Raw genomic sequence first — 23,028 nt, forward strand, 5'->3', positions numbered from 1 at the left:
TGTTTCAAAGTGCACTGGTGCAGTTTACTGACTCTGTTAGACCTCAGCAAAACCAATATTCCGATTGTTATTACTGCTTGCTGTGCTCCACAATATCTGTGAGAGTAAGGGGGAGACGTTTATGGCGGGGTGGAAAGTTGAGGCAAATTGCCTGGCTGCTGATTATTTCTAGAACTGTAAAGTCATTTCATTATTAGCCAAAACTATTGATACTGGAGAGTTCTAGGTCATATCACTATGGCCATGAATGTAGGTTCACTGTAGACTGCTACTTTTTTAGTCACCATTACTCCACATCAGACATCAGCCTATACATTAGATAGGATTGGGGATGAATATAGATACCAGGGGTGAAATCCTGGCCCCATTGAAACAAATGGCAAAAATTCCACTGGCTTTAATGGAGCCCACATTTCATCCCAGGTGCACTATTACAATAACTAGAGCCTAGTAGATTGATTCTTTGATGTTCTGGATTCCAGATATGGATCTGTAGCGGGGCAGGACTCACCCCTGCGGCGCCTCCTGCTAGTCGTCCAGCCTCCGGAGCACCTGCTGCAGACCTGCATCCCACTTGCCGCTGCTAGGGAAAGCAGTAAGCCTCGGCTGATTGGGGAAACAGCCACAGTTGCAGCCACGCCCCAATCAGGGCCCAGATGGCCTTTATAAGAGGGCAGTGGGCCAGGAGGATACAGTCTCTCTCTAGATGTTGAGAGGGAGGAGCCAGACTATTGGGAGCTGAGCAGGGTACCTAAAGTGGAGCAGGGCTGGGGAAAGGCCAGAGGAGCTGGGGAACTCTGGCCTGAGAAACCCCCAGGCTGCAGGCCTTGAACGCCTAGAAAAAGGGTACAGGCATTGCAGAGGGCAGCCCAAGAGTAGGCAGAAGCAGCAGGTCCAGACCTTCCTTGCTGATGATGAGTGGCAATTATATTGCAGTCTGCCCCAGGGAGCGGGGGCTAGATGGTGACTAGCATTAGCCAAAGACTGAGGCGAGGTGGGGGTAGAGGGTGGGGGCTTTCTGGGGGAGGGGAGACCCAGATATGTGGGGGTACTGCCAGGATGTGAAAGGGGCACTGGGGTCCAGGAGGGACTCTGGGCCCAGTGGCCTCTTACAGCCCTCTCCCAGGGCTGATTTCAAGCCCTTCAGGGCAGGGGTGGGTGACCACCCTACTACAAGATCTCAAAGCTTTGGAGTAGAATGTGGGGGAACATATGTTTTCTCCCAATAAATAATGATACTTACCTCTTGTGTAGAGAAAGGGAGAGTATCGGCCTGGTTTATCTTCCTTCTTCCAAGAAACATCTCCTTCCTCTTTCTCTAATACCCATGTTCTCATGCTATTTTATGTAGCAAGGTAAAAACAGGTACTGAGTTAATGAAGCATTGCCTTTTTTGTTAATTATTCCAAAGAGCCATGTTTTGATAGTTTCACTCATTAAGGATCCAATACTGTCCCTTTTATTTACACCTATTAGTACATTGCACCACACTAACCCTTTGGCTTCAGTGGGATTATTTTCAGAGTAGGATACTACTCAGCATGAGTAAAGGGGACTGAGTGGGAACTTAAAGATTCAAGGCCATCATGAGCGCAGACTACAGCCTTCTTTCCCACAAGGCAGAGTGAACGTGCACTAAAGACAACTATAAAGCAAGATGAGGCGGAACTTCACCAAGTACAATGAATGGCAGAACTATGTGTACTATAATCTTGCCAAACATGGCTCCTTGCAAGAATGTCCCATCTACAGAACAACAGCAGCAGCAACAAAGAACAAGCAATCCAAACAGTGCATACAACCCCATTCAAGTCAATCAGAGGTTGCAACAGGAGCAGATCTCAAATCAGCAAGGTAATCCCCTGTTGGATAAATAGCTGTTTTGTACAGATTTGGGCCAAAAAAAGACTAATGCATAATTATATAGAGAAAGGAGATTTCATATGATAGTTATATATAGTAGACTGTCCCTCTTTTTGCTTGCAATACTGTTGCCATTTTTTAACTCTTTGGAAAGCTCTCTGTAGCCAATGTATTTCAACAGAGATAAAAGGCATGTCTGTATTTTTTTTTCTCCACAAATGCCCCTATTTACAGCTTCCCAGTACAGCAGGTCTAACAGAATTTTGTGTGTATGCGTGTGTGTAAAAAACATCAAATGCATAGACTGCCAGTGGAAGGACAAACAGGGACAAGGTCAAAAGGAAAATATTCTTAGAATAGCCCTTAAGCAGGCAGAGGAATTAGGCCTGATTTATGAATGCATTTCCACAATTTACTTGAAAATTTGTAATGTCTGTGCACTCTGGCAAGAAAAAAGGTGAGGGTAATGTGAAGGAATGCTTCTATTCTACTTTATTGTAAAATTATCCCATGTTACCTGCTCTAATCCCCTGAAAACAAATTAAATCCTCACTAAGCTGACTTTAAATCAATAGTTTCATTTAAGAATAGTGTGACTTAATAAAAATAAAAAACTAACTGGTCCAGCCAATTTAAGGGGGAAATAAATCATTGCCCAAGGAAAAAAAGCAGATTTGACTTGTATATGGGACGCAGTTTTGTTGAGGGGAAGAATCTGCTGTCTAAATTAACTCAGAGTATATTACAAATCTCATCAACCTCATTCAGAAATCTGCCCCACTGTAAATGCACCCGGAAAGAAGACTGCCAAAAAATGGGAAGTGGCATGAATTTACTGAGAATACACAACATGTCTTTGAACAAAACATGTCTTTGAATCCCACTGAAATATCACCTCACACTCCAGTATCTTGCTGTTCTAACTTATTCAGAGAAGATGTTTGTGAAATAGGAAATATCTCCTACTTGCAACCATGCCATGACCAAAAATGGATATAATAAGGGGGGTGGGGAGAGGAGTGGATCAATGAATAGTAGTCAGTAAATTTGCATTAATAAATTTTGAAAAAAATATTTGCCAATGATTTAATCAATGAATAGAGTAAAGTTAATGTTAAAATATTCCAGAATATAGTGGTTGAATTATTAACAAGAACGCTACAATTTAGTGAATAATATTACTTATGTGGAGTTATATTAATCCAATAATTTATTTTTAAAATGTTATGAAATATTTCTAATAAAATACTTAATCCATCAATATCTAGTAGTTAGTACTGGAAAATGAAAACCTAGGCACGGCATTCATTCAAGTTCAACCAGTGGTAGATTTCATTGTAAGCCACTAATGGAACCAAACAAAAGAACCTATTGAGTTTTGACTCAAATCCTTTTTTGAATATTTTCATTGCTTAAATAAGGCCCTAAAATGACACATACTTCTATGGATATTCTTACCCACTTGAAATGATGCACTTAGATTAAGGGAGGGTCTTTGAACTTTCAGGTAAAGTGAGATAATTAATAATTGTTAATAATAGCGATAATAATAACATTGTTCAAGTTAAGGACAAGTTGCTAAAACAAACATACAAATGTCTTAGATTAAGAAAATCAGACTTGTTCCTTATAACCTTGCAGGCTAACTGTACAAGTCTTTCTTGTTTGAGTAATCCTTATGCATGCAAGTTATGCATATAACTGGCATTATCTGTGTAAAGATTACTCAAGCAAGTAATGGTTGTAGGATCTAGCCCTTATATATTAAATCCCAGTCTGACAATTTTAAGCACAGAGATAGTAAGGGTATTTTTCACTAATGCAAACACTAAGGGGCATTCCACATGTGGTTCTTGTGTGAAACTCCTATTTATAATCAATGGAAATTCTGTATGCTACACAGACCTGTTGTACCTACATGAACACCGTTTATCTGTGGCCATTTGCTGACTATCTTTCCATGGCATTTACCCTGTTCAAGGTTGCTTAACTCCCATTTGTGACTTTGAAAACTTCCCTGTGAATAACTTTCACAAGATTACCAAGGGAATCTGTGGCAAAGCCAAGAATTGAATGTGGTATTCCTAAATTCTAGCCACTGACAACCACAAGACCATTTAATTATCTTATGTAAAGCACGCATGATTTATTATATGAGCCATCTAGATCACTAGGTTTGTCTGGAATATCCTGAAATCACTGAAAATGTTGCAGGTGAATCTTGAAACTCATTGTTCCGATGTACAACAAAAACTATTCCATTTTGCACTCCCTGACTTGACTGACAGCCTCTATATGCAGACTTCAAAGGTTTCTCAGAGGTCACTAATATCTACCTCTTTGTCTCTTCATTTATATGTAGCCTATTGAACAGAAGGAGGTGGAGGCTTTGAAGATACTAGTGGTAAGACTACTAAGAAGTCAGAAAAAGATTGGAAATAAAAATTATAGATAAATGAGAGAGCCAAGACACATGGCCAGATTTTAACCTAGGCATCTTCCACACTCTTTTGCCAATAGCCCAAAGATGTATAGTTCATTGTCATCTGGAAAAGGCGTTGTGTGAGGTGAAATTATAATTTTGCATATTTTGAAGTGATATAACATTAGCTGTAACATCTAAGCAAGTACAATTGGGACAAATTCTTTCATCACATAGGCATGGGCAACTTCTTTTGACCTATGTCTAGTTAGTGGTGAGCACTGGAATAAGCATGTAAATAAAATGAAAGGGCGTGGTCACACCTGCTTTCAAGCACAATGTATCACTGTGAGATGTCTATTTTGGGGACATTCTTTTCTGGAAGTCTTTTCTCTTTTAAAAATATGATCAGTGGAACTAGTTGGTTCATTAGAATGTTCTGGTTCATTGAAGCTAAAAAGATTTGTATCCATTTCAATGAAGTTTTCATCCAAAGGGTTTCTGAGGTTCTCTGTTGCCACTTCTGACGAGAGAGAGAAAGCAGAATTGAAAACCTGACCTATTTGAGCAGAAAATGGACATTCCAACACAAATCCCATTCCAAAAAAACATGCAGAAGGTTTTGTTCCAATGCAGAAGGAAAACAAAGTTAGAAATCCTGAAAGCTGTAGTTAAATGGAATTGTACACCAGTCAGCTCTAAATATCAAAATGGCAGTTACTGTAAGACTTTAAGAAAGGTATATAGCTCTTGAGGCTGGAAGACCCAAATGGACTGAACCTGTATGACAGGATATTATGTGACTATGTGCTTAACAGGTAGTTTTAGTACCAATTATCCATATTTGTATTCCCCTTTAAGTGCTCCTGGGCTATGTTATCCCACTGTGCTTTTGAGATATGAGGTTTCAAGAGAGGTAGATAAAGTAGTGTCTCACAAAATCATCTGCACCAGTATTTTTTTTCCTCTTGGCTTTTGCTTATCATTTTTTGTATCCTTTCTTGATTCTGAGCCTGGCTATTTATTTGTTATAGGGATAACCGTCTGTATTAGAGCTGAAATGAAGGATTGTTGTGTATGCTACATTTGTATTTGATGGACTCCTACTAGCTAGATGAATATATAGTATGCTGTGTGTACTGTATACGACTAAGAATGTGGAAGCAAATTTTTCTTTCAGCTTCTGAATCAGTTAATTGTACTTTAAGATGAGCTTTATACTCACCAGGAAGTTTTAAATTTGTATTTTTCCCTCAGGAAAGGTCCTATATCGCCTGCCACTTTTTCATTTCACTTTCCAGTTTCCTTAGAAATCAGTGGTTTCAACAAGAATTCTTTGGGCCTCCTTTGTCAGAAAATTCTCCAAGACGATTAACTCATCAGTTAATCTGGTATCAAAGTACCATTGTTAAAATGCCAAGGCATTGGGTGCCTCTATAACCGAGCACCCAATTTGAGACACCAGGGCTTGATTTTCAAAGATGTTGATCACCCACGCCTCCAAATGAAATGCGTAGAAATTGTGGGTGACCAGCACTTTTTTAAAATCAGGTTCTAGGTACCATAGGTTATGTACCCAAAACTAAGACACCACAAATTAGTACCACTTTTTAAAATTTGGCCTCATGTTGTAGATAGCTACATCCTTGTTTATGGGTACCTAAATTTATAATTTCTATAATTGATGTGGTGAGGCCAAATTTTCAAAACAAGATTTCCATTTTTCATAAAGTACTTCCACATCAACTATTGAATACAGTAACTTGGAATTTATATATGCAACCCTATTTGTACAAGCTAGGTGTGTAGGGACTGCAAGTGGGGTTTGAATGTGTCTCACTTTGTGGCTTTGATAATGTTCAAAAAGTACACATGTAAAAGCTGGGCAAAAGGTCCAGAAATGGAGATTACATTTGGAATATTTGCCCCTTAAATCATATTGTAAGTCTAAGGTAAATCTTAGGGCTTCTTAACATTCAATTTTTGACATGTCAGTAAATGACTGACAGAGGTTAATTCATTTCTTAACATAAAGAGTATGTCTACACAGCAGGAGGGAGGTGTAATTCCCAGCACAGGTAGAGATAAATGCATTCTCTCTGCTTGAGTCACCACACTAACAATAGCTGTGAGGCCACCATGGCATGAATGGCAGCTTGGGCTAGCTACTCGAGTTCATATTCAAGAGGTTAAACACAGTTGTATTTGGGTGGCTAGGTCCTCACAGCACCTGTGCCACCATGGCCGCACATCTGTATTTAGGTACTATTCAAGCAGTGCTATGGAATGTACATCTACCTGTGCTGGGAAAGACATCTCCCAGGTGCTGTGTAGACGTACCCAAATTGAGAATAATGTTGCTATAGTAGCACAAGTAAATGGATATGGTACAGATGTAATTGTTATTATGGACTAAACTGTCTGTGGGGTAAGATTCTCTCTATATTTATGCCTTTTGCAAGCCCAAGCATACTGTGACGGGATCCCCTCGGGGTGCAGCCTGGGACTGTGGGACCTTAACTCTCCCCAGCCTGGGCTGTCTCTCACAATGCCTTGCTAGTGACCAGCAGCAAACCCCTCCAGGAGCTGTGATCACTCAGCACCACAGCATGTGGAGCCCCACACCCAGCTATCATGCATGAATGCTCCCATGAATCACACAGAGTAAGGCATCAGCCAAATCCCCCCAACTCCCAGCACTGTACCTCAGGAATATACCGTCTTGCACTGCTCACGATGAGCAATGCAGATTTATTAATTGGTTCACCACTTCATCAATGAAAAGTGGACATACACCAGCCTTTGCCAAACCTGAGCAGACTTGCCACACGTCATACAAACTCACTCATAAAGATAAACAGTAAAACAAATGTATTGACTATAAAAGGTAGATTTTAAGTGATAGGCAAAAAGTCAGAGTTAGTTACCAAAAGAAAAGAAAATATAAATATGCAGTCTAAACTCTCAACCCTATAATACTAGGCAACATCTAGATTAAGCAGTTTCTCTCACCCCACTGGATATTGCAGTCCTTAATATACAGGTTTGTTCCTTAAACTTGGGCCAATATCCTCTGTTGGGGTCTTTTCTTCTCAGTGTTGTAGTTGCTTGCAGCATAGGTGGGGGCAAGAGAAAAGGCTCAGTATGTGTCCACTCTGTCTGTTTTATATCCTCAGCCCATGTGCTTGGAAAACACAAATCCAGACATGTTTGGGGGCATTGCTGAGTCAACAGGCAAAGTTGAGCAATTCGGGGGTTGGACTAGATGACCTCCCGAGGCCTTCCAACTCTGATATTCTATGAATCTATGAATTCCCCTGCTGTGGCTTCATGTACATGAGCCATTGAATTGTAGCTCCCTTGCTGGACAATGGCTGTTGATGGGTTGTTTCACACCCTGCCCAGGTGTTGGTTACTTTCCTTGCTGTTGCCTCTAGGGAGCTAATATCTGGCTGATTCCTCAATTTACAGCATGTCTTAGTGACAAACATACAATACAATTCTCATAACTTCATATGCATTAATGATATACATATATGGTAGAGAAATGACTTTCAGCAGATCATACCTTTTCCCCTGATACATATAAAGCATGCATTGTAAGGTAAGATCCCACTTATATGAAAATGAGGAATATGGGGGTTACAGTATACTTCCCCCAAAGTATAGAACTTCACCCATATCATCACAGCTTAATAAATAAATAATGCACTTATTGTAAAATATAACAATTAATTATATTATATTATCTCAAAGTAGTCCATATGCTATATATTGAAAAAATAAAAAACTAAAATATATTTTAAAAATAAATTGTTGGCTGAGCCACTCTCTTTTAGTATGGTCTTCCTGTTTAGTATGATTTTCTTAGAAATTTTTCTTCAAAATTCTGAGGTTCTTTCACACATCAAAGAGCACAGTGCAAATTCCCAACAGAAAATTCCGTGTTCAATAATGTGCTCTTAAAGGGTGAATAATACCAATTCCATTGGAGAGCACTTAGTCAATGTACAGGCTTTCCTTTTGTAAGACAGAAAATTATTGTTGAAAGAAGCACTACATTCTTCAGTCCAGGTAACTTGCTCTGCAAAGTATTTTCTAAGCTGCAGAAATGCAAATGATGCCATGGCACAGGGTAAGCCTACACTACAAAATTAAGTCAATCCAAGTTACGTCGACGTACAGCCACCACAGTAATTGACTCCGTTTTACACATCCACATTATATTCCTTTTGTTGACGGAATACAGGAAAAGCTTACCAGGAGTGCTTGCACTGATTTAGCTGCCAATGTGGGGCATTGTGGGATGGTTTTTGAAAGGCAGCAAAAGTCAATGTAAGCAATGCAGTGTCTGCACCAGGGATTGGCAACCTTTGGCACACAGCCCATCAGGGAAATCCGCTGGCAGTCCGGGATAGTTTGTTTACCTGCAAAATCCACAGGTTTGGCCCATTGCAGCTCCCACTACCTGCGGTTCACCGTTTCAGGCCAATGGGGGCTGCAGGAAGTAGCGGCCAGCACATCCCTTGGCCCACACTGCTTCCTGCGGCCCCCCTTAGTCTGGAACGGCAAATCGCAGCCAGTCGGAGCTGCAATCGACCAAACCTGTGGACATGCCCAATTTACCAGGAGAGGTCAATTTATTATCTATGAATATTTTGTCCTAAGAAAGCTAGATTTTTCTGGGTTAGGAAGGATATTGTGACATTATCCCTCTTAATAAAGGCTTTAAGGTTAAAATGAAAAACATATTCCGAATCTGTAAATAGCCCTTTCTGTCCATAGCTGTTTATAGGAATTGGAATATTTTTGGTTCTGGACACCTATTCTCACTCTTCTCCCTTCCTCTCCCTGCCCCACATACACTATTACCCCTCACATTATTGATTATGTGGGATACTTAAGAGACTGAACAAGGAACTATAAAGCTCCTTATTTCTTGGTAATTTCATGCATTCCTGGCTCCCACCTGAGGTCATTAGTTGGGAAACCAACCTGCCAGACCTCCCTCCTTTATCAGTTTTAATTTCCTCTTTTCCTTGCTTTATTCTCAGTGCTTGTACATTTAAAAACATAGGTATTTTAATTTTACAAGAATTCCATTTTAAATAAAATCTCCTTTCTTTACAACTTGCCTAGAGTGGTTGGCTCAAAGTATTGGGAACAGATACCACTTTGGTCGGTTCTAACTAACTGGATCCTTTCAGGCAGCTAGTCAACAGTTAGGTAACATATCCAAATAAAAATGCAATGCAATTCATTGAGTGAATATTTCAAGTCTTGATATTTACAATAAATGATAGTCTTCTTTTTGTTTGATGGTGGAGGCCTTTTAAACACTGTATGTAATATTTCCTCACACAAATTTGTGTGTAGTCTGAAACTTAGGTGTCCAGATATTCTTTTGGAACAGCCATGTTCTAGCCTGGAGATGGACAAACTTCTGGCTTTTCTTCTTAATGGTATACCTTGTTTCCTACAGCACAGATAGTCCTGTCAAAACTGTCTCTTGGCCTCATCTGTTTTACAAAGAAAGAAACAATACATTGATGTCAGTCTTCAGACCTTGGATGTTTTCCACTGCTCAAGTAGTGCAAAGTGACCCAAAAGCTGCCCTAAAAGGACATATGAGGATTCCTCCTGACATAGGAGTAGCCTCAGTTTTCATGATTAAAGCATGCATAGCTGGGTCTACACCAGTTGCTCTCCATGCCCATATAGGGAGAGCATCAGAGGTGAGAAGAGTAGGCTGGGACATGGCTGGGGTAAGAAGGAGGGGGATAGAGTGCACTACATTACTGTTACCGACAACACCCCTGTATACACATCCTACATGCTATTGTAATAATCTTTCTACAAAATATGCCTTGGGAGGTATCATCTGAAAACTAATAATTCACTAGTCAATATCATGGTGAAATGTGTGTATCAACATTATATGAAAGGTTATGAACTCTGCCTCCATTCTCTTCCCCCTGTGTGATATTTTTAGCACACGTTCAAAACCACAGAGCCCTACCCAAACAGAAGTATTCTGTGTGAAGAAATGTGTGTTTATCTCAATTTACATAGAAGTAGTAAACAGGGTCCTTGAAACAATAGAGAGGGGAGAAGGCAGGAGAGAAATCAAATCTGCATTTCAACAAACACAGGTGAGAAGAAAAAACATGGAGCCTCCTTCACCTGACTCCATGTCTCCTTCTTTACTGTTTGAATAAGCTTTGCTTCGAGGGGTAACCCTCAGAAGAATCCACTTCAAAGGTTAACTGCACTACAAAAGAAAGGGACAGAAAACCCCAAGCACACTCTCTCTCTCCTAAAATGACAAAGGAACCAGCCCATTGACTGTGGGGGGAGATCCTGACCTTAGCATTTGGTCAGCCATATTGCTGGGAACATGTGGTAAGGCTTTTACCTTGAACCAAGTCTAGCTCGTTAAGTTCTAGCTACTAAAAAACATTTTATCTTTATTTCATTTGTAGCCATTTCTGACTTTAACACTTGATACCTGAATTCATCTAAAATCCTACCTTATTTTTAATCTAAATCAATCCGATGCTGTGTTTAAACTAAACTGTTTAGTAACTCCAGTAGAAGTAGCAAACTGTTGAATATTGACCTTGAACAAGGGTAACAGACCTTTAATATCTGAACTGCCCACAAGAGGGCTGGACAGTGCAGAACAGATGTTTTTTGACAAACTTTGGGACTGGGAGGATGTTGGGGTCACCCTGAAAGTAGTAACCAAGGCTGGTGGGAACCAGACTGGGACTAGAGTGTCGCTGACAGGCTGCTTGGAATAGAACTGCTGGATCAGGGCTGCAGCTATACAGACACTCAGGGTGTGACCTGCTTGCTGGTAAGCTGTTTGTGAGTAGCCCAGGTTGGGAACTATGACAACAAAGCATTGTGAGGAAGCCAGGGTTATAGGACAGATGGTGACAACCTCTCTCTGGTTGGGACTGCACGCCGAATGTGACAATTACATCCAATTCTCAGCCCGTGCAGTGATCCCTATGAGACTGCTGCAGCTGGCGTAACCTAGAGCAACTCTTGGGCTGACCTAATTTAATTGACAGGGCATTTTGGCCCCTGAGGGCCCTGGATCAGGAGAAACAATGGTGGCTTAGCAGATCCTGTCCATTGAACAGTAAATATTTCATGTTGCATGTTTTGCATATCACTTTACACGTTACTGTCATACTGCATATCTGAGATCAATTGGAAATCAAGGTTTCTAATGGTCATCAAGGAGAAGGAAAACTTACCATAGAAACTGTTTGTTTTCCCTTCTCTGGCAGGAAGTAAAGGTACAAAGGAGGGACTCCCACAAACAAAAGATGAAAATTATCTCAATGAGCTCTTATTCCTGCACACGTGTGCATGCAAATGCACACACCTAGACACTCACTAAGTATTCTCAGATTACAAAAACCATTTGCCTTGCAATCCATTGAATTATTAGCACTTCTCTTTCCTTTGTAAAACAGGTTCCAGTACCTAAGGCAGTTTATGGCATCCTGGCCCTCTCAGTTCTTTCTGTGCAGAGTGTACCAATCATTTTGCTCCCAGAAAACTGTGAAGACCATCAGTGGGAATACACATGTTCTTACATAGAAACTTTACCTTTTTCCTTCCTTGTTTTGTTCTCTTAATCTTAAAAAAAAAGAAAAAAATGCGCGCATGCACACACACACACACACACACACACACACACACACTCACTCATTCTGACAAAGTATCTGTTTCCTGCATGGAGAAATAAAACAAATACAAAATTTGTTTTGCTGCATATTAGAGCAGAGCCCCAAATCGAACCTCAAATCCAAACAACCCTGACACATTTTTTGAGGGGGAGAGAATATAAATATATAGGTTGTGTTTTGTGGCTCAGGCCCATCTCTAGAACACATTTGTTAGTCACTACCAATACCAGATGAGACTTGGTCAATGCATGTTTTTCCCCATGTACCATTCCAGTGGATGCTGTCACATCCCTTTAGCCAGACACACAGGCCACAGAATGGCTTAAAGATTGGCATAGTTAGTTCATTGGTGGCTAGGGACCCAGATTTAAACAGAAAAAATACAAGTGATTGCTTGGATCATTACACTGTGGGGGCTCTGTAGTATAGCTCACTGGCTGGCTCAATCTCCCCGTCTTCCAGTGGAGTAGAAAAATCACTGCTACAACTTGATCTCCTATCCTCCTCCCTCCAGCAATAAAACTGAAGGGGAGGAAGCTTATTGCCAAACTTCTACCTCCATCTTACTGTTATTTGGTAGCTGAGCCCCCGTAAGTCATAAGGGCAGCTCTGGCAATGGAAGCATGAGGTTCCTGGAATAAGCAGATAAGTGCTACATTAGCTTAGCTAAGGACAAACTTTGCTAACTCAAGCCAGCAGACACGCTTTTAGATTTTTTTTACCCACAATTCTTTATATTATAGTATTACTCTTTATAGTTTAATAAGTTTCCACACTGTTGTGACATCTGACAGGCAATGCCTTTGTTGGTGGATGAACTAACATGTGAACAATGCATTGTTGACTGTAACAAATACCTGTCAATTTCAGATTGACAATTTCTACTTATGTTAACTTACAAAAGAAAAGGTAAAACACCCTCTCCCGTGGTATTATGAAAAGAAATAAGGAAACATTTCATATGTGCTTTTACAGTTAGAACAAAACCTAAAGCTTAGTTTAACAGTAAAAAAGATAATAGAAAGGAAAAAATTTAACATGTGACCTGATTGACAGTTGCTACAGAAAGAGCGATACACATATATATATATATATATATATATATATATATATTTTATATACACACATACACACACTTACATGCTTATATGAAAAATCTTGACTGGGACTTCGGTGGGACTTTCAGTACGGACGTACTTTTGCCATACACCAATCAAAAGGTCATGATCTGTAGATGTCAAAAGTGACTTTGGTTTTTAAGACTAGTCTGTTGGTGACACACTAATAAGATAACGGTCAAGTGGCTTTGTTATTGGAGATAGCTTGTTTATATCACACAACTTGATATTGGGTATGAACTCTCCTAGAAAAGCCAAGTGGTGGTTTGGAAAGGGAGTTTTCCATTGATTCCCTCATTCCGTTCCCTCCCTTTGGTATACAGTGATAGGATTTGATTTTCTTGCAGTTACACTGAGCCATGCATAACTATTAACTGAGATCTAAAGAGGTGGAAATATACAACAAAAACACTCAAACACTCTGTAATGGCCTGGATATCAACATGCAGAGATATGCCTTGGCAGGAAGAATAATCCCACCTGTCATCTGAGTTATTTACTGCTGCATGATGGGCCAGAATTGAGGGTGTTCAGTACCCTACAGGACTGGTTCCCATCTGATGGATCCTCCAATGTGTGTGTTTCAATTGCCATCTATTTATCATGTTTCAATGCTACATTTTCTTAACACATCATTTTGTACCCTTTGCTACTGAAAAAACCCAGACTTCATTAATGGTACCACAAAGAGAGGCAGAGAAATATATCTGGATTAAAAAAAATGTATATTTTAAAATGGAAAGAGACCAATTACAAGCGCTATAAACTTTTTATCATTTCTCTGAACATGTGAAAGTACATATATTGTTATCCCTTCCCCCACCCCCCCAGAAACTGTTCAATTTGTTCTTTAATGGAACATTTTCTTAATGGCTTTACAGTTCTTCAGTTCATTTCCAAAGACTGTTATTTGTTATGTGGCCAGAATTTTAGATTATGACTTAGAATACTGAGATGTTGGAAAGAATTATGGAGAATTGAAGCAACTACTTTTTGCACTGTCTTCTGTTCTTTGACATATATATATGTATTTTTTTAGAATGCTTATGTGCTAAATATTTGTTTTAAAGATGTGGAGTGAAATACCACTCAAGTCAATGCCAAATCTTCCACTTAAGTCAACACAGCTAGGATTTCACCCATGGACTTTATTAAGCAGTAAACAAAGTTTACAAAAAGTGATCTTTATATTTCTTGTATTACTGTATTTTTACAGTATGCCATGACTCTGAACTTCTGGGGCATGAAGACAGTATGTGCAAAACTGAAAAAAAGAAAAAATGTATTGTATAAAATCATGTGTAGTCATGATGGGAGCATTATAGATTACAAAAACAGTATATAGGAAAGTATTGATAATTTCTGGGAACAGAATTTTATTTGTAAAAGATCAAATGTGTGGTATGTTCATGTCTTACAGCCTTAGATGTGGGGATTTTGGTTGAAATCCCATTGAAGTCAATGGGAGTTTTGCCATTGACTTCAGTGAGACCAAGTTTTCATTTCATTCACTCTAAAGGCATACAGAGGTACAGAAAATATTTTGTTTGGGCAGACACATTGTTCAGTAAATATCCTAAAAAGGATGTTCTGGAACTAGAGCAGCTGATATCTTCATGATTAAAAAGTGTCACATTAAGCAATACATTCCTTAAATTTAGCTGGTTTCAGAGTAGCAGCCGGGTTAGTCTGTATTCGCAAAAAGAAAAGGAGTACTCGTGGCACCTTAGAGACTAACACATTTATTTGAGCATAAATTTAGCTATTCCATTTGCCTGCACAACACATTGCCCACAATAAACTGCAAACCTCATTTATATAATTTGTTGTGAATAACCATTTGAAACCTTTTGTATAAAGATGTTGCACAATGGATTTATACACACACATGCACACACTATATACATCTTTGTTTAAATCTGAATGGATTTTCACAGGACAAGCAAAAGGCACTTCTGTGCCCCACAACTACCCCCAGTCAAATTTCAAGTCCCTCTTGCAAATTGTCGGCTTTTCAAAAAAACATGGGAAATCTTGTTAGAATATGAAGTATTAGGTGACCTTAATACAGGATTTGCCACATTTTGTACCAAATGGAGATTTCAAATGTAATACTGCAATGTGATCTACACCTGAAGGCTCCTAGGGAACTTCAGCTAGACACAGCTGCCAGCTTGCTTAATGGTTCTTCTCTTGGGGAACAAATTACACCGGGTCTCTAAGATTTGCACTGGTTTCCATTTCATTTCTATGAGCAGTTCTAGATGCTGGTTTTATAAAGCCCTAAATAGTTTGGGTCCTGGGCACCTTATACAAAACTTCTATGACAGAGAACGTATTATCATATAATATTTCAGAAGCTGAAGACTCCCATTTTAAGTGAGAAGGGGCTGGCAACAGGGCATTTTCCATGGGTGACCTGCACTTTAAGGAATCACTTCTGCCTTTGTCTGAGTCTGTCGACTATCAGGGCACACCTCATGACTTGTCTATTCTACCAGACTTCTAAGGGTTGTGTTTGGTTGTGGTGGGCATAAATGGGTTAGAAGAGAATAATTATTGGCATGATTGGTTGGGTGAGTGAAGAAGAATTTGTTACAGAAACTCATTAAGTTTGTAACTTTATATTATAAAATGAGCTCCTCTGAAAAGGTGCTAAGTGCTCACAGCTCCCTTCTCATTGAAGTCAATGGGAATAAGACATTCAGCCCCTCTCAAGAAATGCTCAACATACTTGGATCCATAACGTTCAAACATGTACTTTCAGCTTGGAGATTAAAGGAAAGAACAAAGAGAGAACAAATATAAAGTCTTTCTGAGATAGCACAGTGTATACCATTCAGGACGTAGCAGGAGCCAGCTTAAACTCCCAGGGAGTTCTCTTGCAGACAGCTTTGGGGGCTCACTGTACACTTAAAAGGCACAGTGCATACCACAGAAAACATCATTACAGGTACAAAATGACAAACCCCACAGTAGGCAAACAGATCTTCTGGACCAAGCCATTTACACTGCCAATAGTGGAACTTGACTGATATTATCACTCTTATTTATAAGCCATGTCAGATTAATGCCAGATAAGCCATCCTGGCCATACACTCTGAAAAGCTCACACGATTTTCTTAAAGACACAGCATGCATACAATTTGCCTACCACCATTCCAAAATATCAGTCTATCTTACATACTTCTCTGCCCCCCCATCATCATCACAGCTGAGCCCTTCACAATCTTTAATGTATTTATCCTCACAGGTCCTCTGGGAAGTACTAGAGAATTGCTGTTATCCCAGATAGGGAGCTGAGGCAGAGAAACTAAGCCAGCAAGGTCACCCAGCATGTCTATAGAAGAGCAGGGAATTAAACACAGTTCTCCTGAGTCCCAGGTCAGTGCCCTAACTATTGGATCATTCTTCATCTTTGTGACATGCCCATGTGATTTGCCAATATTCCCAGAAGTACAGGTAATACAGTTGCCATCCTCTTCCACCACCTACTAACAAGGTTGGGGGGGGGAGGGGAGGACTTGTTTTGATGGTTTCAGATCTTAGCCTTTCCATCACTACATGATCAAATGGAGAAATGCCTGTCACAAGTTCCGTGTGAACACTTCTGCTAGAAGGTGAAGGATGCTGAAGATGGAAGACAGAAAAAAAGAAGCAAAAGGACATCTGCTAATCCTAGCCCTGGGGCAAGAAATCAAGGATTGCCATTTTTCAAAGGTGGTTACCCTGTCCAGGAACATAGAACAAAATGAAAGAGAAAACTACAGCTGAGAAGTTGATTCTATAACTCAACAAATGCTGGCAGTAAAGGGAATATTTATTATAATTCCTTCTCTCAGAATAGATGTTTTGATATCAGAGTGTTTATCATTCTTTTTTTACTATTGCATTCCCATGCTCCTTGGACTGCAGTTCATATTCAAATTCTAGTTTTAATAGAAATGTTTTGTTCTGGTGGAATTAGAATCCAAATTAGATTTAGAACATTGCTTAATTTGAGCTCAGATATCGGTTAGGTGCTGTGGACATTGTAAAACTTAAATGTTTCACACCCAAAAGCATGCAGCTATAGAACGTTAAGAATGAGAGGGACTGCAAACCGATGAAAGCCAAAAGGAGTCTGAGATAAGCTGCCAGAGTGCTCTTTACGAGACTCCCAGCCTCTTCCCATTTCTGAGGCATTGCAGCACATTGCAGCATACTAGGAAAAGGCTAGAGAATATTGTGTGATTCTGTTGAACAAAAAGAAATAGCCTGCCTCTTGCAATATTTAACTCAGATTTTAGTTCCCAGGTGCTGCTGTAAAAATCAACCCTATGTTTGTGGGTCCTGCATGACAGGGCTGCTGTGCCAAGTCTCAAGGTGGCTGAGCTAAAGGTTATGTTCAATTTGGCAGTGTAACACGTTTCCATAGACAAATTAACATTGTTTCATTTCATTTGACACCATAATGGTCTGTTTTCATAGAACAGGCACTGACACTGTCGTGAAATCATTGCATCCAATCAATATAGGAAATTAGCACCGTGACAGAAAACACTCTCAAAAAAGTACCAGTTTAGTTATTTATCAAATTGAAATACCTCAACCATATTCTAAACACAGTTTCTGAAATACTGAAATTAAGAGGGGGAAGCAACACCTCACAAACTTGCATTTTTAAAGTAAGTCGCTTCCATTAAAGATTTAGGAAAGCTTCTAAAAACTGGTATATAAGCGCTGAGAACACAGGACAGACAGTCTCTCTGCTTTCAGTTCATGTGTCTAGTGCCACAGTGACCCATTGGAGTAAGGAGGAACAATGGCAGGGGAAGTACTGCTCAACCTCAAATTTGGGCAGAAATTCAGAGGGGTGGTAAAAGGCAAGCCCAGGATGAATCATTTTTGCTGCAATGTTTAAAAAGTCTGAGGCAGAAACCAGGCATGGAAAATTTCACTCCTTACCTGTTGAAGTTTGGTAAAGTTATAAGCAACTGAAAACAAGGTCTTATAATGGAAAGAGTTAAGTTACCTATAGGTGGTGCTGCCAGTTCCACCTAAGGTTATAATAAACTTATCATGAAATGTTTTAAAGAGATGGAGGAGCATGGTTCTGTGTGCATAGCTTATTCAGAGGTGGGGAAATGGACCCAAATTGAAATTAGAGAGTGATCTACAAGTCCTACAGGAATCTCAAGGGGGACAAAATGGAAGTACAGGGACTGAGAGGGTAACAAGGGTTGCAGGAGAGCCACCATCTTCCCAGCTGATTCCTTCTTCATTCCAATCTCTCTTCCTGTTCACCTTCACGACAGTCCCCCAGACTAATACATCATTCAGTCCCCTCAGCCTGTTCTCATCCCTCCCACCCCTCATTACAGCCCCATTCCTCAGACTGTTCACCCTGGAGCCTTTTCCCTTGACTCCAGTGCACCAGCCTGTTTCTCCTTTTCTTTCCCCAGCCTTTTCCTTTTTGAGCCACCATCCACTAGCCTATCCCCCCACCAGCCTAATTCTGCCTCTCCCACCTCCTTGACAGCAAGGCCCTGAAGCAGCTGGCCACTGATTCCTCCTCCCACACTAGCGAGGCTCAGTGACTGGGCACCTGCACTGCAAAGAAGTACTCAGAGCAGATGGGGAGAGACAGACTCCCAGTCTTCAAAGTTGGCACCAGAGTGGCTCCTAACAGCCAGGAGAAGTGACTGCAGCCCTCCTGCATATTGAAAAATGCACAGAGGGGATAAAAACAAAACAAAATTCCAGATACCCATTAACATTTTCTTAATTTCAAGATTGTAAATTAAAAAAAAAAAAGAGAGAGAGAGAGACAAACATTTCAAGCCCCTTGCAAGCATTGTCCAGATTCCACCAATGGGGCCAGGCCTCATAGTTTGAGAAAGCCTGGCCTAAATCATCCCCAGACAGGAGTTATTTCCAGTGTACAGGACTTGAAACTATGAGTGTGGATTTGCCAGATCTTAACCTAATCGTATCCCTAGGGACTGCTGCCACAGATTTGCCCCCCCAGTGGACAAGGCAATGGGTTCGATCCCCCAAAATTCACAGAACTCTTGAGATCCATGGAATCCAACATCATCTATGAAGAGGCCATGTGCAGCAGTAGACACTGAAGTCATCATCGGAACCATATGTGTCGCTCACCTTTGTTACAGTTCTCAATGAACTGCTTCTCAGTCACCTTAGCTCCAATGGGTGCCTTCAAAACCCTAATGGGAGGAAGGAAAGTTTGTTGTATGGTGAGGGAACCAGTGACAGTGAACACTGATGGGATCCACATTAATTCATATCTGAAACGATACCATGGAAAATGGTTCCATCCTCAGCCTGTTATCTGGCCCTCCTCCTCACCCAGGGATCTTTATCATCACAGAATGTCCAACGGGGAGTTTCTGTAAAGTTGATGTGAAAGAGGGTGTGTGTACCCTACCCCTACCCCCATAGTTGGGCTCCAGATATTTTTTTAACTCTTTTAAGATATTTAAGATTTTAAGATTTTTTTTAAGATATAATTTTTTAAGATATAATTTTAAGATATTTTTGTGCTTGTGGAAGAGGAAGAAAGGATCTGCCACTGAGAGACAAAGAGGCAACTGACACAAATGTGTAACTATTTTCCATGTTCAGCATCAAGCGGATTATGTTTCACACCTAGCACTTCTATCTACTTTTCCGTTTGCATGCACAGGAAGTAAATTAGATTTACAGAGTCAATTCACAGTCAATTTAACAATGGTCAGTCACGTTTTTTTTCATTGTCAGTGTTTTCCCCCTTTGATGTGTTCATATAATTTTCATTAACATTACATAAGAGTCACAGACATTCGTGAACAAACAGCTAGGCCAGTTCTCATGTGGGTTACCTCTCCTTAGTGTTACACTGGCAGTACAAAGCAAACTAAACACAGTGGATTCTGCATCTTGAGGATTCCCTCTTCCTGATAGGAGTCCTTCAGTGTCAAAGGGCTGTTACAGAACTCCTACACCACCAGAATGGACTAAAGCCAGCGTGGTCAAGGTAACATTGCACCTATCTCACCTCAAGCTACTGAAGCATCTGATTGGGCACCAATCTGGGAGCACAAAAATCATAGACTCAGAGATTTTAAGGCCAGAAGGGACCACCAAGAACATCTACTCTGAGCTCCTGTATATCACAGGACACCAACACCACCCAGCACCTGGACATTAACACAACAAGAGTCACCTTCCACCTACCTTCACACTTTTGGGGAGAAATTATGTGTTGGCTGCTAAGGCTATGTCTATACTACACATCACTGGCAGAGGCATGTAGGGTACACATAACTACATGCTGCAGTGAAAAGCCTGCCGTGTCCACACTGTGGTGTGTAGCTACAGGTCAGTGAAAGGCTCTGGCAGGTGGGGAAAAGCTTCATCAATGGGGAGCTGGTGGAGCTTTTCCCCCTTGCCAGAATCTTTCCATATGGCAGGGAAAAGGTCTGCAGTGCCCAAACCTTTCCCTGCTGACTGCTCTCTGCCAGACACAGGGGAGTTTTTTTCCTGAAAAGGGGAGAAGGCATCAGCAGCAAGGAGGAAAAGGGACACTATACTGCTAAAAATAGCATTGTACGCAGCAAGGCATGGCTTGGGTGAGCAGAGAGCTTTATAGGGTATGTAATCACATATATACCCAAATCCTTCAAACACGGCTTTACTCTACTTGCCTCAGTTGTGCCTTGCCAGCCACACTGCTATTTATATCCATGCTAGTGGAGCCACGTGGGCCTGAAAGAAAGGTGCAGCATACCTAATGAGGTGCAGTTAAAAACTTGAAGCCCAGGGGGAGAGAGTGCTGATGTGGCTTTAAGCCACCTGTCTGCCCTACTGGTCCTGGATTCTTCTGGACCCTGGAGAGGCCCCTCTCATAATTTAGACAGTACTCGGTTTTTGTCCAAGGTACACTAGGCTATTGTATGGGCCAAAATGATGCTTAAAATCTCTTCAGCAACAGAATTTCCTGCCCTAGCATGCCTCCTACTTCAGTGTTTTGAGTGGCTTAGCACGTTAGTGGTGGATCCTCCCCCTCTGGGTCAGAGGGAGGCCACTCCACATCACTATGTCAGTGGGTGTCGCCCACAGTCAGGGAATTTACAAAGTAAATAGTCTAAGGTTCTGGACCTTAGGCAGGACAGAGTCATCAAACAGTCTAAAAGCTTCTAGCCCTCAAGAAGGGCAGTCAGTGGGCTTTGGCCCTCAAGTGGGAGCAGGGCAATAGGCAGTCTGTGAGCTCTGGCCTTTAAGCAGGGGCAGAGCCGCAATTAGTCTTGGGGTCCAAGCCCTCAGCCTATGGGCCCAAGGGCTCAGGCCAGGCAAGACACCAGTCTGTGGGCTCAAAAGGGGATCTCTCTGACCCATGAGGCAGGGTAGAACAGTAAGCAGTTTGCCTGATGTCTTGGCTCAGGCAGATGGCAAACAAACACAGGCCTTCTGGCCTATTGTGGAGAGGTTGCCACCCCAGGGATGGAGTGGCATGGGGTAGGGGTACCTGGGCCCACCAAACTCCACCAAGTCTCAGCCCAGGGTCCTAACAACGGCGGGTATTCTGCCATTGGGTCAACAGGTAATCCAGCCACAACAAGCTGACCAGGTTTCCAGCAGCAATGCTGCCAGATAGAGATTGACTGTCTCTGGGCCACTTCATCCCCTCCCCTCAGAGTGTACCTGGATCTGTGGGGATCCTCCATCTCCTCAGGGTAGGTGGCCAGTGGCAGTCCCAGAGACTCCTCAGTCAGCTGGCAGCTCGAGCCAGTTCTCAGTGCGGTGGGGCTCCTCTATGGTGTCACAGCTTGGGAGCAACCAGAATGTGCCTGTTTCTTCTGGTAGCTACAGCCCAGCTGAGCCCCAGGACCTGCCCTTTATACTTTCTGTCCCACCTCCTGACTTCCGGTGGGAGAGGAAGGTACTGCCTGCCTCCACTCACCTGGGCTCAGAGAGAGGTCCCTCACTCTCTGGCTCACTCTGCCTCACTACAGGGGGTCTTCAGAAGGCATCTTGTCACTATCTTTCACAATTCTTTCACCAGAGGAATTTTTCCCTGGCCAGAACCATGGCTTTTAAGTCCCTTTTATATGACTTCAGCCCTTTTACTTGGTATAAAGGGGTCAGAGTGGGGATAGAGATCTCATCTTTGGTCCTCCATTGATTGCAGCACAGATAAATTGACCCAAAATATCTAGTGGTTAGAGACTGGGAATTAGGGCTCTGGCTGGAATTCCTGACTCTGCCACACATTTATTGTGAAACCTTGGCAAAGTCATTTTAGTTATATTATATTCTAATTATTTTAAACAGAGAATACACCACAAAATTCTAACCTGTCTTTCTTTATATTTTCTTTCCAGCATTCTCTAGTCTCAAGTTTATGTTTATTCAAAATCTAGTTAGTCTGTTTATAAGAACACCAGGCAGAAAATATGCTAATTAGCAGGAAAAGTCTTTTTTTCATTGTCAGCTTGCTTGTGCTGAATTCCTTACAAATGGAGTTGTAAAAAGAAAAGGAGTACTTGTGGCACCTTAGAGACTAACAAATTTATGAGAGCATAAGCTTTCGTGAGCTACAGCTCACTTAATCGGAAGTGAGCTGTAGCTCACGAAAGCTTATGCTCTCATAAATTTGTTAGTCTCTAAGGTGCCACAAGTACTCCTTTTCTTTTTGCGAATACAGACTAACACGGCTGCTACTCTGAAATGGAGTTGTAGTTTATTTTTGAGATACCTAACAGACCACAGCTTCCTCAGGTATCCAATGTAAACCAAGAAATGAGCACAGCTGACATCCTCCTCAGGGTTGAGCTGATTCATGAGCTGAAACCACTGTGGTGATAAGTGCATTCAAGAGATTATTAATGAAAAAGCTATACAGAACAATACTGTGTATGTGATGTTGCTTTCATTT

The 23,028-nt window shown here is 41.1% G+C and overlaps 1 long non-coding RNA gene across 1 annotated transcript in view; it reads right to left on the reverse strand.

Moving 5' to 3' along the window:
• LOC122458741 overlaps positions 1-21,958 on the reverse strand; it is a 70,382-nt gene extending 48,424 nt beyond the window's left edge. Inside the window, exons 1-2 of the long non-coding RNA XR_006278952.1 lie at positions 21,795-21,958; positions 19,156-19,318 (exon numbers count right to left, since the gene is read on the reverse strand). This is a non-coding gene — a long non-coding RNA (uncharacterized LOC122458741). The remainder of the gene's footprint in view (positions 1-19,155; positions 19,319-21,794) is intronic.
• Positions 21,959-23,028: the final 1,070 nt, after the last annotated feature.

The sequence above is a fragment of the Dermochelys coriacea genome, chromosome 2 (genome assembly GCF_009764565.3).
Source record: "Dermochelys coriacea isolate rDerCor1 chromosome 2, rDerCor1.pri.v4, whole genome shotgun sequence".
Taxonomy (NCBI): Eukaryota; Metazoa; Chordata; order Testudines; family Dermochelyidae; genus Dermochelys; species Dermochelys coriacea.